Below are 16,511 nucleotides of genomic sequence, written 5' to 3'. Positions count from 1 at the left end.
ACCCCCGGCTCGCGGCGGGAACCCAGGCACGCGCGCGCCCGGGAGGGAAGCCTCAGCCCTTCTTTGAGCTCTAGGTGTTTTCACTCTGCGGGAAGCAGGGAGCGCATGGCTCCCGCACCCGGGACCGACCTCCCTCCGAAGCTCCCGCCCCTCACCGCGGGAAGACCCGGGCCCGCGTGGCTGCGCCCCCGGGAAGCCGCCGCTCCAGAAAGGGTACCCCCTCAGGACCCTCCGAGGCTTCGCAGCCGCTTAACTGTAAACAGAATTAGGCGATCCCGGGGGTGAGCCTCGCAGGACGCCACGCAAAATCGGGGACGTGGGGGTAGGTAGTGGGTTGTCCGCTGCTCTCTCTGTCGCCCCCTAGGGGGCCTGCGCTCGCACGCACTCGAAGCCCGGACCCCGGCCCCCACCCAGCCAGCTCCGACCGCCCAAGAAACCCGAATCGGAAGACCGGGAGGCGTCCGCGTAGACGCGCAGGCGGGAGACCGCGGCCGCCTCCAACTTTCCGCCCCCGCAAACCGAGGAAGGCTGCCGGGCGGGTAGAGCTGGATCCCGGTTGGCCCGAGTCTTTTCCCGCCCCAGGGAGGGGGCGCCCGGAGCTGCAGGTGGAGGCCCCCGAGCGCCCTGGAGGACGCAGCGCCGCGCAAGGTGTCTGTCCCGCCCCTTGGAGCAGCGTGAGCTCCCGCAGAGACCGCGGCTAGGCGGCCAGCCGGGTTAAGCAAAGCACCAAAGCTGGGGCCTGCAGCAATCGAAGAGCGCGCCCCTTCACGCGCCCTACACCCTACTCCACGACCTCCCTTCGCGGCACCGTCATCCCACTGGACAGACACACTTGGCAGCAGAGTCCTCCCAACGGTCTAAGCCCACTCCAGGGGCACGCCCTGGGGCGCCACATGCATCATTTCACAGCCACTCCAAAATAACAGCAATAACATAAAAATAGCAGGTTGTTTTGATAGTGTGCGAGGCGGCCGCCGCACACACATAGAGGCTTCCTACTTAACCCAGGCTCCGACCGACTCCACTTACTGCTCACGTCTGGGCGCGCGGCCACAGGCCGGGGCTGGAACAGGGCTTCGCGGCCTGCAGCTCTTCTTCTCAGAATCTGCTTTTTACAAATGAACAGAGAGTCGCGGGTGCTAAGGGAACCTGCGGGACCCAGGCCCCGGGAGAGCCCAGGTGCATCTCTGAGTCCCCGGCCCAGTCCGGGCGCTCATTTGAAGAGCGCTCGCCAGGTGCAGAGCCCGTGGGTATAGTCTCTAACTTGACGATCACAGCCCCATTTCGCAGCAGGCGAAGGTGAATTTTTGGTCGTCCAACTACCTCAAAGCCACAAACATGCCTGCTATTCAAGGCCACCTCCCTCGCGGCTCTCCTGGAAACCTGTTAGAGACAAGCCTAGCTCTCGCCTCCCCCCTCCCCACGCCCGGGTGGACCGCCGCCCTCCAGAGGCCACGCTCGGCTCCAGTGCCTGTCACTTCCCCACTAAATCCCAGGGCCCACCGGGGCGCATTCTAACCGCTCCGAGCGCAGGCAGCCGGGCTAAGGCTCCAGCCCCGCGTCCCCGGAGGCCTTCTGGGCTCGGTGTCCTGGGACACCATCCACCTCCAGGCCAACTACGCCCGGCGGCCTTAACGCATTTCTCTGATCGCCTCCAGGCGACGAGGAGGCCCATTGTGGCCAGGCGCCCCGCGACGCGGACTCGGCTCCCAGCGCCCGGGAGCCACCCTGCGATCCCACGCGCGCCCTCCCCACCCGGCGGGCATCCTCCCGCACGTCGCTCCTCCCTGCGGGTCGGCCCTCCACCCAGCACCTCTCTTCTCACCCTTAGGAGCTGGAAATTCATGTCGTCACCTCTTCCACTTCTGTTGAGTGGAGGATTTTAAAAATGGGAGCAACGCTGGAAGAGATCCCCAAGGGCCCAGTCGCGTGCCGCAAAGTGCTCCGAGGTTTATTTAATTAACGGAAGGGGGAAGTGCAGAGGGGTGGGGGGGGGGGTTCAATTCACAGCCAAAACCGGCTATCGCGATTGGAAGACACACCTGAAAGGTCGTGGTTACTCCTCCCCCGCCCCCTCCCCTTGGAAACTGTAAACTCGCCAATTGAAAAGGGTCTTCCCAGGCGTCTTGAAGGATCTTGACGCCTGTGTGACAAGCAGTGTGCACGAGGGCTGCTTGCAGCGCGAAATTCTCTTAAATGTCCTCTACGGCTTGCTGGCAAAGGACATTTTAAATCTATCTGGTCTCCGAAGCTGGATCTGTTAACATTGCCGTCAGTTCTCAGACGTGTTTTCTGGCTCTGATGGAACTTGAGGCTCCACACAGGGTTCCAGGTCCCGTTCAAACTGAACCACTGCGCCAGTGAATTCCCTGGAGGAGAAGGAGTTGGGCGGACTTGGGGCGTCTTCCTTCTTTCCCTGGGGAAATTTGCCTGCACCTTGGTTATCCCCATTATTTGCCTTAAGAACAAGGGTGAAGAGCTGTGGTTACAACAAACAAACAAAACCCCCTAAGAAACAAAAACAAGAGGGGCGCCTGGGTGGCTCAGGGGGTTAAAGCCTCTGCTTTTGGCTCAGGTCATGATCCCAGGGTCCTGAGATCGAGCCCGCACCGGGCTCTCTGCTCCCCAGGGTCCTGTTTTCTCTCTAGGCTTGCCTCTCTGCCTACCTGTGATCTCTGTCAAATAAATAAATAAAATCTGGGGGGGGGGGGGTGGGGGAGAAACAAAAGCAAAACAGTGGAGACAGCCCGGGAAAATGCAGTTTTCTAAAGGAAGACAGTCAACACAGAAGTAAATGCCCCTGAGATCACCCCGACCCGCAGGAGAAGTTTGATATTCAGAGAAGTGGTCCTTGGTTCCCTGTCTCCTCCATGGTTTTTACACAGAACCTGCCCAGGCAACCCAAAATTCTACCCCCCCTCCCCAGGGAGGTGAGTTGAAAACTTATCCAAGATATGCCTTTAGAAAAGAGAAAGTGGGGGTGCAGAAAAACTGCAGGTTTCAACCCCACCTACTGGTAAACACCTTCCAGTTTCTCTGTTTCCCAGTTATCTTCACAGGCACGGTGTTTTTAAGGGCACCATGCTAGAACCATTCATGGAGGGAAATGCATATTTTTACATTTCTCAAAACAAAAACGGATACAGGCACAGCCACAATTTAGCGTAAAGGGGTTTAAACATGGATTCTTAGCCAGCACTGATCTGGGCAAAAACAGAATACAAAACTACCTGGAAACTGAGCTTGGTTGCAGATATCACTGGGATTTTGATCATTAATATTCTTCTAATCTAAGATCAACACATGCTGCGCTTTCTGGTTGTGCTGCAGGAATACCTACAAGGCCACAGGCCACACAGTTTTGGGGTAGCCACACCCAGCAATAGAATAAGGCTGAGGGGGAGGGGTGTGGAGAGAAAACTGTCTTTATTTCCTTATGGTTGGGCTTTTGTTTTCCTTTGGAAGGGGGTTGCAATTAATGGGTCTTGCTTTAATTTTTTTAAGTTCTTATTTAAGTCATCTCTACACCCAACGAGGGGCTCAAACTCATGACCACAAGCAAGAGTCGTTCATGCCTCCCACCAAGCCACCCAGGCGCCCCTTAATTGTTTTTGTTTTTGTTTTTAATGAACACACTAAATCACCATTAACATCCTGAGATTATTTCAGAGTTTCATCCAGAGAGGAAGATTTGTAAGTTATTGTTGTTGTATGTTTCTGGTCTTCTGGGTCTTAGTTTCATAAATTAAAAAAAAAAAAAAAGAAAAAATACAATAGCCACTGTTAATGTCCAAATATATTGTTTGACTCTAGAAATGGGAGCACCTTGTAATGTTACAATTCATAGTTAGGAAAACCTGGCACGGGGGCAGGGTTTCACCCCCCCCCCACCACCACTACCACTACCGCCTTTCCTCTAGTGGGGTCTTCAGGGAGCTGGAGTGGGATCCCTGTTGGAGAGCTCTCAGCTCCCCCGCAGCTCCAGGGGTCCTTTCGCCTCTGCCCACTCTTTTCAATCCCCTAAGCCGGGCTGCAGTATCTTCCCTTTACCCCCGGCATCTTCCTCACGTGGCTTACAAACGTTGGCTTCCCTGGACCTGCTCCCAGACTCCTGAGTTCTGCATGTAAGAACTCATTTCAGTGGGGCCTTCGGCCCAAAAACAACAACAACATTTAAAAAGCCAAAATGGCACCATGACAACCCAGGGATTCAGAGGGGAAACTTTAGCCAGCAAAGATCAACACCAAATTAAAAGCAGAACCTAAAAGAAAGAAAAGATATGATTCCTTAAATCCACGCTATACTATAAAATAAATACCTGTCTCCAACCCTTTTGAACACCAGGCACACCAACCAAAAAAAACCTGCAAAGGCTAATGCATCTTTATATATATTTTCCTCACCAGAACAAAAATCTTTCGCCTCTAAAACTAATAATTAGAAATGTCTTGTACCAACATTTCCTTTTTCTAAGAAGCTTAGATATGCTCAAAGAAGATTCAGATCACGACCCTGCGCTAGTGTAGCCTATTAGGCAATAATGAGTGTTTATTTTGTTGGAAGATGTTTCTGCTGCTGCATAAGCAAACCAGTTACGACCAAGTCCAACTGCATTTGTCAGTGGGAAAGCTGTCATTGGAATCTGGGACAGAGCACAGAACCGTGATTCCCACAGGGAAGTCCAGGTCCAGGAGCGTAGGCAGTACCTGTGCGAAAACTCCCAGTTCTCAGGGGCCACCCCAGCCAGACTCACTGAGTCTAGAGCTCTGGTGGTGGGGGGCGGGGGGAGGAGAGCCGGCAACTTCCATTGTGGCAAACCCCTCAGGGCAGTCCGGTACCTGCTGAAGCCGGAGACCTGCGGGCATAAATGATTCCCAGGAAAATAGTATGAAACCATTTCCTCCCTGGTTTGTATGTGAGACTCTGAAACTCTGTATAATGAACCAAACATACATGTTCCCAAACCATAGCATGTAAATTGGGTTCCTCTATTCGTCTCCACAGTCTAGGTCACATGAACTCTTTTTCTATTAAAAGGATGTTCTTTGGTCTTATCACAAATTTGTCGTTTAAACAACCAGTTTGGGGCGCCTGGGTGGCTCAGTGGGTTAAGCCTCTGTCTTTGGCTCAGGTCATGATCTAAAGGTCTTGGGATTGAGCCCTGCATCAGGCTCTCTGCTCAGCGGGGAGCCTGTATCCCGACCCCTCTCTCTGCCTGCCTCTCTGCCTACTTGTGATCTCTGTCTGTCAAGTAAATAAATAAAATCTTAAAAAACAACAACAACAACAACCAATTTGCCCTACTCAAAACCACTCCTTTATTATTTTTTAAGATTTTATTTATTTATTTGTCAGAGAGAAAGAGGCATGGGGAGAGGCAAGGGAGAGGGAGAAGCAGGCTCCCCTCCGAACAAAGAGACCACCGCAGGATTCGATCCCAGGACTCTGAGATCATGATCTGAGCCACCGAAGCGTCCCTCAAAACCACTCATTTAGGGGCGCCTGGGTGGCTCAGTGGGTTAAAGCCTCTGCCTTCGGCTCAGGTCATGATCCCAGGGTCCTCAGATTGAGCCCCGCATCGGGCTCTCTGCTCAGCAGGGAGCCTGCTTCCTCCCCTCTCTCTCTGCCTGCCTCTCTGCCTACTTGTGATCTCTGTCTGCCAAATAAAATAAATAAAATCTTTAAAAAAAAAAAACCACTCATTTAGACTTTGATTTTGTTTGTTTTAGAGAAACAACTCTTTCACTCATGTGTACATGTTATAAAAATTCAATCATTCGTATAGATTTGGGGGAAAGTGGAAGAAAAGGCAAGAAAGTTTAGTCTTTTCAACTTTTAAATATGAACTTATAATAAAAGAATCTGATGGTTTCTTCCTGTCTACATCCCTTCCCCCACCCAAAGGATTAGATTATAAACCCAAATTTCAATTACATTCAGGAAAATACTGGGACTCCAAAAGAAGTGATTGATTACCGGAAACCAAGTCTGCCCCGTCCCCATCCCATCCAAATATGTAAGTCATCTGTTTCTTCTTTGGACCCCCATCCTTCAGACAAGTCAGAAAACACAGGTTCCCCTCACCTGGACCAGCTGGCTGCCCCAATGAGTCTTGGTGACCCCAAAAAGAAGGGCAAGTTCAATTTACTTGCAAGGTCAGCAACAGGACGGTAATGACCAAGAACCAGGGTAAGGAAGCAAAATAAAGGACACCAAAAAAAAACTGTAATCAAGACAACATTTAAATGCAACATTAAAAAAAAAAAAAATCAGGGCGCCTGGGTGGCTCGTGGGTTAAAGCCTCTGCCTTCGGCTCGGGTCATGGTCTCAGGGTCCTAGGATGAAGCCCCGCAATGGACTCTCTACTTAGCAGGGAGCCTGCTTCCTCTTCTCTCTCTCTGCCTGCCTCTGCCTGCTTGTGATCTCTGTCTGTCAAATAAGTAAATAAAATCTTAAAAAAAAAAAAAAATCAAGGGACGCCTGGGTGTGTCAGTCGTTAAGCATCTGCCTTTGGTTTAGGTCATGATCCTAAACCAGGGTCCCTGAACCAGGGTCCAGTTCGAGTTCCACATCCCTGCTCGGCAGAAACCTGCTTTCCCTCTCCCACTCGCCCTGTTTGTGTTCCTGTTCTCGCCGCTGTCTCTCTCTTGGTCACATCAATAAATAACATTTTTTTTTTTTTAGATTTTATTTATATATTGATAGAGAGAGATCACAAGTAGGCGGGGGCTGGGGGGGGGACCAGACTCCCTGCTGAGCAGAGAGCCCGATTCAGGGCTCGATCCCAGGACCCTGGGATCATGACCCAAGCTGAAGGCAGAGGCTTTAACCCAGTGAGCCACCCAGGCACCCCAATAAATAAAATCTAAAAAAAACAAAAACAAAAACTATTTAATCCTTTAAAAAAAATCAAATGAGCCCAAATAAATCCCTGATAAACAAAACATCGAAACTGTAAATGAAGTCAGGTTTCGGTTTTGTGACCCTGTGTTAGTATGCATTGGGAATAGTGCTTTCCAAGCCCAAGTCTCTCTGTGTCCCCAGGCAGGTGTCTGGTGAGAGACGCTGGCCAAAGAGCAGATTGGGCATGAAGGGGCTTTGTGCTGAGCCCTGCTTTTGATTGTAGGGCTTTAAAAAAAATATTTTATGTATTTTCTTGACAGAGAGAGAAAGAGAGCTCAGGCAGGGCGAGCAGCCCGCAGAAGAAGAGGGAGAAGCAGGCTCCCCAGTGAGCAAGGAGCCTGACAAGGGGCTCGATCTCAGGACCCTGGGATCATGACCTGAGCTGAAGGCAGGCGCTGAACTAACCAAGCCCCGCAGGCACCCCTAGACTATAGAGTTTTTATCACTTTTTTGCCAACTGAGAGGATATGTTATAAGCATATATAGACGCACCTGTTTTTGCCTGGCCTCAGATTCCAAGCATTGCCTTGCCCTGTCTGGCAGGGCAGTGGGGAGGCTAAGGCCCCACCATCCTAAGCGTGAGAAAACAGGGGGCCCAAATGCTTGAACATCCTCTTGTATTCAGGCTTGCGCTTGATGATGGGGGAGGCTGGTGCTGTCTGTCTTTCCCAGAAAGAGCCACGCCTCCAACCCTTACTCCTGTGGCTAAGACTACAAAGGTGGGAGCCCCACCTCCTCCAAATCCCAACTCTTTCTTCTACCTTAAGTCCTTCAACGCTCCGTGCCTCAGTGTTCACATCTGCAAAATGGAGAGGATAGCTCTATCTCCTAGGGTTGGCGACTGATGCTTTAAGGAGATGACGTATGTAAAGTATTTCTAACAATTCCTGGCAGGGGCGCCTGGGTGGCTCAGTCGGTTGAGAGCCCAACTCCTGATTTCCACTGGGGTCCTGATCTCAGGGTTGTGAGATCAACTCTGCCCTGAGCCCTGAGCCCAGCGTCTGAGTGCAGCGTCTACTTCTCTCTCCCTTGGCCCCTCCCCCTGCTCAGTAAATAAGTATATAAATAAGATAAAACAACCCCTGGCATATAGAAGCCTAAAATCTAGGAAAGTTTCCTCATTAAACTTTTTTTTTCTTTTGGCTTTTTTCATATGTCTGCTTGCTGACCTATACTGACACTGTGTGTGCCTTACTGCTCTAAGCCCTTTGCTTGTGTTTTCTTGTTTAATCCTCATGGAAACCCCTTGAGGTGGGGGGCTACTACTGTCCTTTTTTTTTTTCCCAACTCATTTGTATCACTTTGTTTATTCATTTATTTATTTAGGGAGGGGGAGGGGCAGAGGGAGAAGGAGAAGGAGAATCTTAAGCAGGTGTCTTATCCTCAGCATTGCTGAGCCTGATGCTGACCTTGATCTCATGACTTGAGATCACCACCTGAGCCAAAATGAAGAGTCGAGCAGTTACCTGACCGCGCCCCCCAGGCATAACAGGATTTTTTCCTCCGCCAGTGCCGTTCTTGGTCACGCCGCCGGGAAGAATGAAGAGATAGACCAGAGTAGGGGCCGCCAAGCAAGCTTTGTTGAGTGATAGCAAAATGATGGTACCAAGCTCCCAAGGAGGGAGGGGTCCTGAGAGGGTTGCCCTATTACTTTCCACTGGGGCTTGCAGGGATGCAGGAATGTAGTGGTTGAGTAACAGGTGGGGAGCCAAGCAGGCAGCAGAGAGGGGTAAGTAAGACATAAGGCGCTAAGCTGTGGACAAAGAGTTGAGTCCTATTGTCTCTTGAAATTGCCTGTAGCACAGACACAATGTAGCCACAGGCTGTTTAGGGCCTAGGGGCCCCCGGGGTGAGGGCTGGGAGACTTTCTGGGGCCTGCAGAAATGCAGGTGTACCCTTCCCAGGTGTGACACCTCCCAGAGGAGCTGGGTTCATCTGAACCTGGTAGCTGGCCTTGTGATCTCCAGGCTCCTTTCTACCCCCATCAGCAGGGCAGAAAAAAATGCCAATTTCCTTGCAATTGCAATGTGGGGAGAGGTTATTTTACCAACCCTTCATTTAGCCCAGTCAGGTGGCCCCAAGGAAAATGGTACACCTGATTTGCATCTTTTCAAATATTTGTTGGTCATTTGTGTTACTTCTGCAGACCATTAGTGCTACTTGCCCATTTTTCTATCTAGGTACCTTTTCTTTAACAATTTTTTTCTTTAAAATTTTTTACCTTTTTTTTTTTTAAGATTTTATTTATTTATTTATTTATTTGACAGAGAGAGATCACAAGTAGGTAGAGAAGCAGGCAGAGAGGGGGGAAGGAGGCTCCCCGGCGAACAGAGAACTCAATGCAGGGCTCGATCCCAGGACCCCCGAGATCATGACCTGAGCTGAAGGCAGAGGCTTAACCCACTGAGCCACCCAGGCGCCCCTTTTTTCTTTTTTTTTTTTTAAGGAAACTCTACCCCCAACATGGGGCTCGAACTCTACACGCCCCCCCCCACCCCAGCCAAGAGTCACATGCCCCCACTGATTCAGTCAGTCAGGTGCATCTCTCCAATCTTTGTTCAACTCCGTTAATAAACGGTGGTTAATGTTTAAATTTCTGATGCTTTTACTTTTCCCAAAGGAGAGTTGAGAGTCACTTGCCTTGGCAGTGTGAATGGGGCCAACTGAAAGGCCACTCTTCCTCACCTAAGTGGGCCTGTAAACATGGGAGGTTTCCTAACCCCTTACCTGTTTCCTTCACTAGTCTCTTCCTATGCCCATCCCAGACTCAGTTCTGGTGACTCTACCTTTTGCCCTTATTTCCGGATTTGTCTCGACTCCTTGATTCGAGTCTTCCAGAATAGTGTCATGTTCAATATTGTCATGTTCTTCCCCGCTGCCTCATACACACACGCACACACACACACATCTCACTTCACTTTTGAGTGAAATTACTCTGGATGTATAAAGATCGGGCATCTTCATATAAGGCTGGGATTTGGCCTCTTTTAGGTCTAGAAGAAAAAGGAAACCGCCAGCCCTGAGCAGTGGCTCTCAACAGGGTGATTTTATCCCCAGGGGACGTTTTGCTATGTCTGGAGATATCTCTGATTGTCACTGCTTCAGGAGAAGGTGCTCCTGGCATCTCATGGGCAGAAGCCGGGCAAACTGCTGACACCTAATGGGACACAACATGGCCCCCCCCCCAGTGTTGGACCCACTTTGGCTCTTGGTCCTAAGTGGCAAGAGCATTGAGAGAGGTTGAGAAACTCTGCGTTAACTTGGATTTGTTCATCAAAATCCAGATGGGTGACGCGGAAGGAAGATGGCCAGCATGGCCAGAGCACTCAGTGGCTCCCCTGCAGCTCTGGCCGGGGACTTCTCATGCCATGGGGGTGGCAGCCCGAGATGGGGGCTGGGCAGCACTGAGGCCCCCCACCAGAGTTGAGGCTGAAGCAGCATCCGGGGTCAGCGCTGTCCCCCTCTCCTCTTTGATACACTCATAGGGGTGGGCATCACAATCAGCTCTTGTGATAGATAGAATTTTTCTTTCCTTTCTTCAAGTTTTACATCAACTTTATTGAGGTCCAACTGCATACCATGAAATGCACTGATTAAGCGCACAGTTTGATGAGTTTAGAAAATCAAGATGCAGAATATCTCCATCATGGGGTGCCTGGGTGAGCGTCTGCCTTCAGCTCAGGTCATGATCCCAGAGTCCTGCGATCAAAGCTGGCTCCCTGTTCAGAGAGGGGGCTCTGCTTCTCCCTCACCCTCTGCCCCTCCCCCCTGCTTGTGCGCACTCACTCTCTCTTTCTCACTCTCTTCCAGATAAATAAATTAAAAAAAAAAAAAAAAAAAAGAATATTCCTGTCACCGCAAACAGTCCCCCCCTGTCCCTTTGCAGCCAGGGCCCAGCCCCCATCTCCAGACCCACCCAACCTTCAACCTGCTTCCATCCCCATGGATTATTTTAAACTGTTCTCAAGTGACAAAAGGTTCTAGCAATACAATGGACACAGTATGTACACCTTACTTGCGGCTTCTTTGCTCGGTGTGTTTTGGGGGGTTTAGCTATGCTGTCGGAGCACCGGCGTTTCTTCCCTTCGCAATGCTAAGTAACATCCCGTTGTGTGTATGCCACAGTCTGTGTATTCTTTTGCCTGTTGGTTGACATGTGGATGATTTCCAGTATGGGACTTGTCTTAGCTCAGCTGCTAGGACATAATTCTATAGCCAAGGTAGCTCATAAACGTCCTCCCTGACTCTCTCACAGCTCCAGAGGCCAGTAAGTCCAAGATCAAGGCTCCTGCAGATTCAGTGATCTTTGGAGGGCCTGCCTACCGAATCGGAGTGGGCCACCTTCTCCCCGCGTCCTCACAGGGTGAGAGGGAGCTCTCTGGGACACCAATCCCATTCATGGGGGCGCCACCCTTGGGACCTAATCCCCTCCCTAAGCCCACCTCCTACTGTAATGCACTGAGTATTAGGTTTCCATGGATGAATAGGAGGGTGGGGGTAAACATTCAGTCCATTGTGGGACTGTCACAAATAAAGCCACATTGTACTTTCATTTACAAGTCTTTGTGCGGACATATATTTTCCTTTTCTGTGCTTAAATGCCTAGGGTGGGCATGGGTTATATATTTATGTGTACAGTTACGTATACAGTTATATTAAGTTACATACGTAGTTTTATATATAGTTACATCTCTGGTCATATACATAGTTATATATATGTATATATATATAAATTATATTAGTAGTGTGTGTGCGTGTGTTGGGTTTTTTTTTTCCCCCATATACTCTCTACACCCAGTGTGGGGCTTGAACTCACCGCCCCCCATCAGGAGTCACATGCTCTTCGCACTGAGCCAGCCCGCACCCCCGGGGGGTTATATACATATTTTAAGGAGAAGTAGCTCAAGCAATTACGGAAGAGTGGATAAGCCCAGGAGAGCTGCCGTCAGCAAGCCGGAGACCCAGGAGCGCCCACCGTGCAAGCTCCAGTCTGAAAGGCAGCAGGCTCAAAGCCCAAGACTACCGCAGGCTTGATTCCAGTCGGGCTTGATTCCAGTCCAAAGGCTGAGAAAGACCAGTGAGTAGGTGAGTAGGCAGAGCTCAGGGGCAGCCGCAAGCACCTCCACCTCCTCTCCCTCTTCCTTCCATGGAGCCTTCATTTGATGGCTTGAGGGCCTCCCTATTGTGGAGACCATCTCCTTTACTCAGCCCACCTATTCAAATGCTGATCTCGCCCAGAAACACCCTCACACACCCAACCAGAGGATGTTAGACCAAATGTCTGGGCGAACAGTTGCCCAGGTCGAGCTGACACATGCAAGTAACCATCAGGACACCCCAGCAACGACTCAGGGAGGGGGGGGGTCCCCTGAGTTTTCTAGACTTCTCCGAGTTGCTCCCTCCTCTCCATTTCCTCATATTCTAACCAAACCAGCCTCCCTGACTCAAATCTTAGGCGCCCTGGACCGCCTACAGAATTCTCCAGGTCTGCTGCAAAAGGAAAATCCAGGTCCTGGGTAAAAGTTATGATTTTCCAAGATAGTAGCAAGGTAGCAACCCAAGCGCAAGGACCTTCTAGGTGTGGGACTGTAGGCAGCTGCACACATCACACACCCAGGGAACTGGCTTGCCACCTCTTAGTTTCCTCAGCCTTGTTCTGCTTTCCCTGCCCTGCGTCCTAAGCCAGGAGGCACCTCTGGGCGGAAAGCTCCTTGCTCGTGGAGCACACATCATGGCCTCCCATTTGGGGAGCATGGTCCGGGACACTGGTTGGCCGCTGTCTGAAAAGGGCTCGTGTACTTTGTTCAATTTCCAGTTGCTTACAGCGGGCAGTAGGGACAGTTCCCCTCCAAGCTGCTTCGTCAGCCCCAGAAGTGGAAGTCCTGGTCCCTCTGTGATCAAAATGGGGTGTCAAACAATTGAGTTATTTTTCAAATTCCATTGCATAGTAATACACGAGTATATTTGTCTGGTAAGAAAAAAAAATGTGAGAGACTGCAGGTAAGGTTCTTATCTCACTGGCTCACCATTCCCAGGTCCAGGTCTCCCTCCACCCTTGCCTCTGCCTCTCAAGGGGGATCTGGTGATCACGGTCACAGAGCCTTGGTCTCAGCTTTTACCTGCATACCTGAAAACCCACAGGAAATCTAGACTCAAGGGGGCCTGGCTGACTCAGTAGGCAGAGCATGCAACTCTTGACCTTGGGGTTATGAGTTCGAGTCCCACATTGGGTGTAGGAATTACTAAAAATAAAATATAAGGGGCACCTGGGTGGCTCAGTAGGTTAAAGCCTCTCCTTCGGCTCGGGTCATGATCCCAGGCTCCTGGGATCGAGCCCTCCATTGGGCTCTCTGCTCAGCGGAGAGCCTGCCCCCCCCCACCCCCCCCCCCCGTCTTTCTGCCTGCCTTTCTACCTACTTGTGATCTCTGTCTGTCAAACAAATAAATAAAATCTTAAAAAAAAAAAAAAAAGAAAATGTAAAAGAAAAGCACTATATTAAAAAAAAAAAAAAGGAAGAAAGGAAGACTCACAGAGGCAGTAGGCCTTTTATGACCTGGCAATTCTATACCTGGGTATTTGCCGGAGAGAAATGAAAGTGTACGTCCACAAAAAGAAATGTTCAAGAATGTTCTGAGCAGCTTTGTCTAAAACAACCCCAAACTGAAAATAACCCAAGTGTCTGTGAACAGTGGGATGAATAAATACGTTGAGGTATAAATACACAATGGAGTTCCGCACGGCAAGGAAGACACAAGACCCACCACTCGGTGCTAGAGTCTGCGTGCATCTCACGACATTAAAGCAAAAGAAGCCGGACACCAAAGTATATCCTGTGGGGGTTAAAGTTCAAGAACAAGGGACCTAATCATTGGTGGTAGAAGTCAGAATAGGGTGAGGGGAACTTGAGAGGTCACAGAATGTTCTAGGTCTTCATGCGGGTACTGGTTCCAGGAGCGTATTTACTCTGTGACTGTTGATTGAGCTACACACTTAAGATGTTGTGCTTGATTGAATTGTATACAATTTTTAAAAAGTGAAAATAATCATATAACTGACCCCTAGGAAGAAAGTAATTAAAGCAAGTATGAAAATAACAAGGACGTGATTGACCCTATGTGACTGATGTGTTAGGAAAAGTTTAATTTTAAGGATAGTGATGAGTTTTGTAATATAATTTTTTAAAGATTTTATTTATTTATTTGTCGGAGAGGGAGACAGAGAGAGCACAAGCAGGAGGAGCGGCAGGCAGAGGGAGAAGCAGGCTCCCAGCTGAGCAGGGAGCCCTAACCAGGCTCGATCCCAGGACCCTGGGATCATGACCTGAGCTGAAGTAGACACTTGACTGACTGAGCCGCCCAGATGTCCCTATAATAACATATTTTAGATCATGTACTTTGTAAGTCTATTTTAAATTTTTGCTTTCTTTTTTTTTTTTTTTAATTTTATTTTAAGTAAGTGTCATGTCCAACGTGAGGCTTGAACTCACACCCCCTGACCCCTAGATCAAGGGTCACATAGCCTTCAGACCGGGCCAGCCAGTCACCCTTAGTCTGTCTTAATTTATATGAGGTCTTTAATTATATTTGTAATCGACACTCAGATATACAAGATAAAAACACACTACTGCTTTAAACTATATAAGGGAAATGAGATTTCAAATTAACATCTAAACATTAGATATTTAAGAGGAAAAAAATATGTGTTTAAATGCTTTATAAATAAATGGTGTCATATATTCCTGTTCATATATTATCTTTTGACAACTTGCTTTTTCCACTTAGAAATATATCTTCAGCGCGGGGGGAGGGGTGCCTGGGTGGCTCAGTCAGTTAAGCGTCTGCCTTCGGCTCAGGTCATGATCTCAGGGTCGTGGGATCGAGCCCCATGTCAGGCTCCTGCTCAGCAGGGAGTCTGCTTCTCCTTCTGTCCCTCCCCCGATTCTGCTCTCTATTAAATAATTAAAAAATCTATCTATCTGTCTACCTTAGGGGTGCCTGGCTGACTCAGTAGAACATGCAACTTTGATCTCGATGTCATGTTCGAGGCCAACACAGGGTTTAGAGATTACTAAAAAATTTGATTAATTAAAAAAAAAAGAAAGAAAGAAACGTACTTGATTGATCCATTTATTTAACTCATGATGCTAAGATCAAGACCTGAGCTGAAATCCAAAATTGGATGCTTAGTCAACTGAGCCACCAAGATGCCCCTAAAATCTTTTTTTGTTGGTTTGTTTGAGAGAGAGAGCGAGGGGGCCCAGGCGAGGGGGAATGCTGGTGGGGCCGAGGACGGAGAGAACCTCAAGCAGGCTCCATGCTGGACACAGAGCCTGACACGGGGCTTGAACCCATGACCCTGAGATCATGACCTGAGCCGACATCAGGAACGGGATGCTTAGCCAGCTGAGCCACCCAGGCACCCCTTGAAGCTTCTAACCATGTTCTAATACCGCATGTTAAAAACGCTGCATAGAATTTCCTAATATGAACTCTGCTGCTTTACGCTTGTGACCCAGGGTCAGGCACGTAGGAGGTGGTCGATGAATATTCGTTTTATGAATGAAAACTCACCTTTTCTCTAAACTATAAAATCCTCGAGGGCCGAAGAATGTGTTTGTGCATTCCCTGCACTGGGGAGAAGCCACATCACACGTACTCGTCATACTAGTTACTCGTCGTACTAGTTAACTATAAAATCTCTTGGACTCTACAGTGCTCCCATGAGTCAGATCTCAGCTCCCCCACCACTGAGAGGGGGCAGATGAGGCTCAGAGAGGCTCTATAACTCGCCCAAGGCCACACACCAAGTGAAAACTGGAACATCAGGCTTCGGGTTCTGAAAAGTCTGAGCTGAGCCGAGACACTGCGCCTCCAGGGAAAGCTCTGGGGCCACATAGACGAACAGGAAGAGGAAGTCCAGGGAGGAAGATGAGGAGGGAAGAAGTCAGGGGAGGCTGAGGAGGAGGCTGCCTGGGCTGTAGGGTCGCGGAGGCTGGTTGGTGACCCCCCAGGCCCCTCTGACCCTCCTGCCCTGCACCAGCCCAGGGGGGTGCTTAGAGCCTGTCTCCTTAGCACACGAGTCCTTCTCAGAGGGTCATGAGGTCATGACTGTTTTGTAACCTGTCATTTGCCTCTCTCACTCTGTGCAGTGGAATTTTCCACAGGCTACGTGATGTGTGATAGCAGCACAGACTGAAGACAGAAGCAGATGTGAGAATGCAGTCTGCCTTGTATTAAGCCAGATATTAAAGGGAAGTCGCAGAATGCAAAGAGCAGAACAGAACAAAACAGTACCACCACCCTCACAAGCCTTTTTTTTTTTAAGTTTTGGAAAATATGGTTATTTTTTTCCATAGAATGTTCTCCGGTTAATACATAATGGGTTTATTGTGACTTTCAAATAACTTTTTTTTTTTTTAAAGCAGGCTCCATACCCAAAAATGGAGCCCAGCGTGGGACTTGAACTCACGACCCTGAGATCCAGATCTGAGCTGAGATCAAAAGTCAGACACTTAACGAACTAAGTCCCCCAGGTGCCCCTCAAATGAAAATTTTTTAATGTCTCAGTAATTCCCTATACAGTAAATATTGATAACCCACCTCATCG

The sequence above is a fragment of the Mustela nivalis genome (assembly GCF_964662115.1).
Source record: "Mustela nivalis genome assembly, chromosome: 8".
Taxonomy (NCBI): Eukaryota; Metazoa; Chordata; class Mammalia; order Carnivora; family Mustelidae; genus Mustela; species Mustela nivalis.
This window is presented reverse-complemented; position numbering follows the sequence as displayed.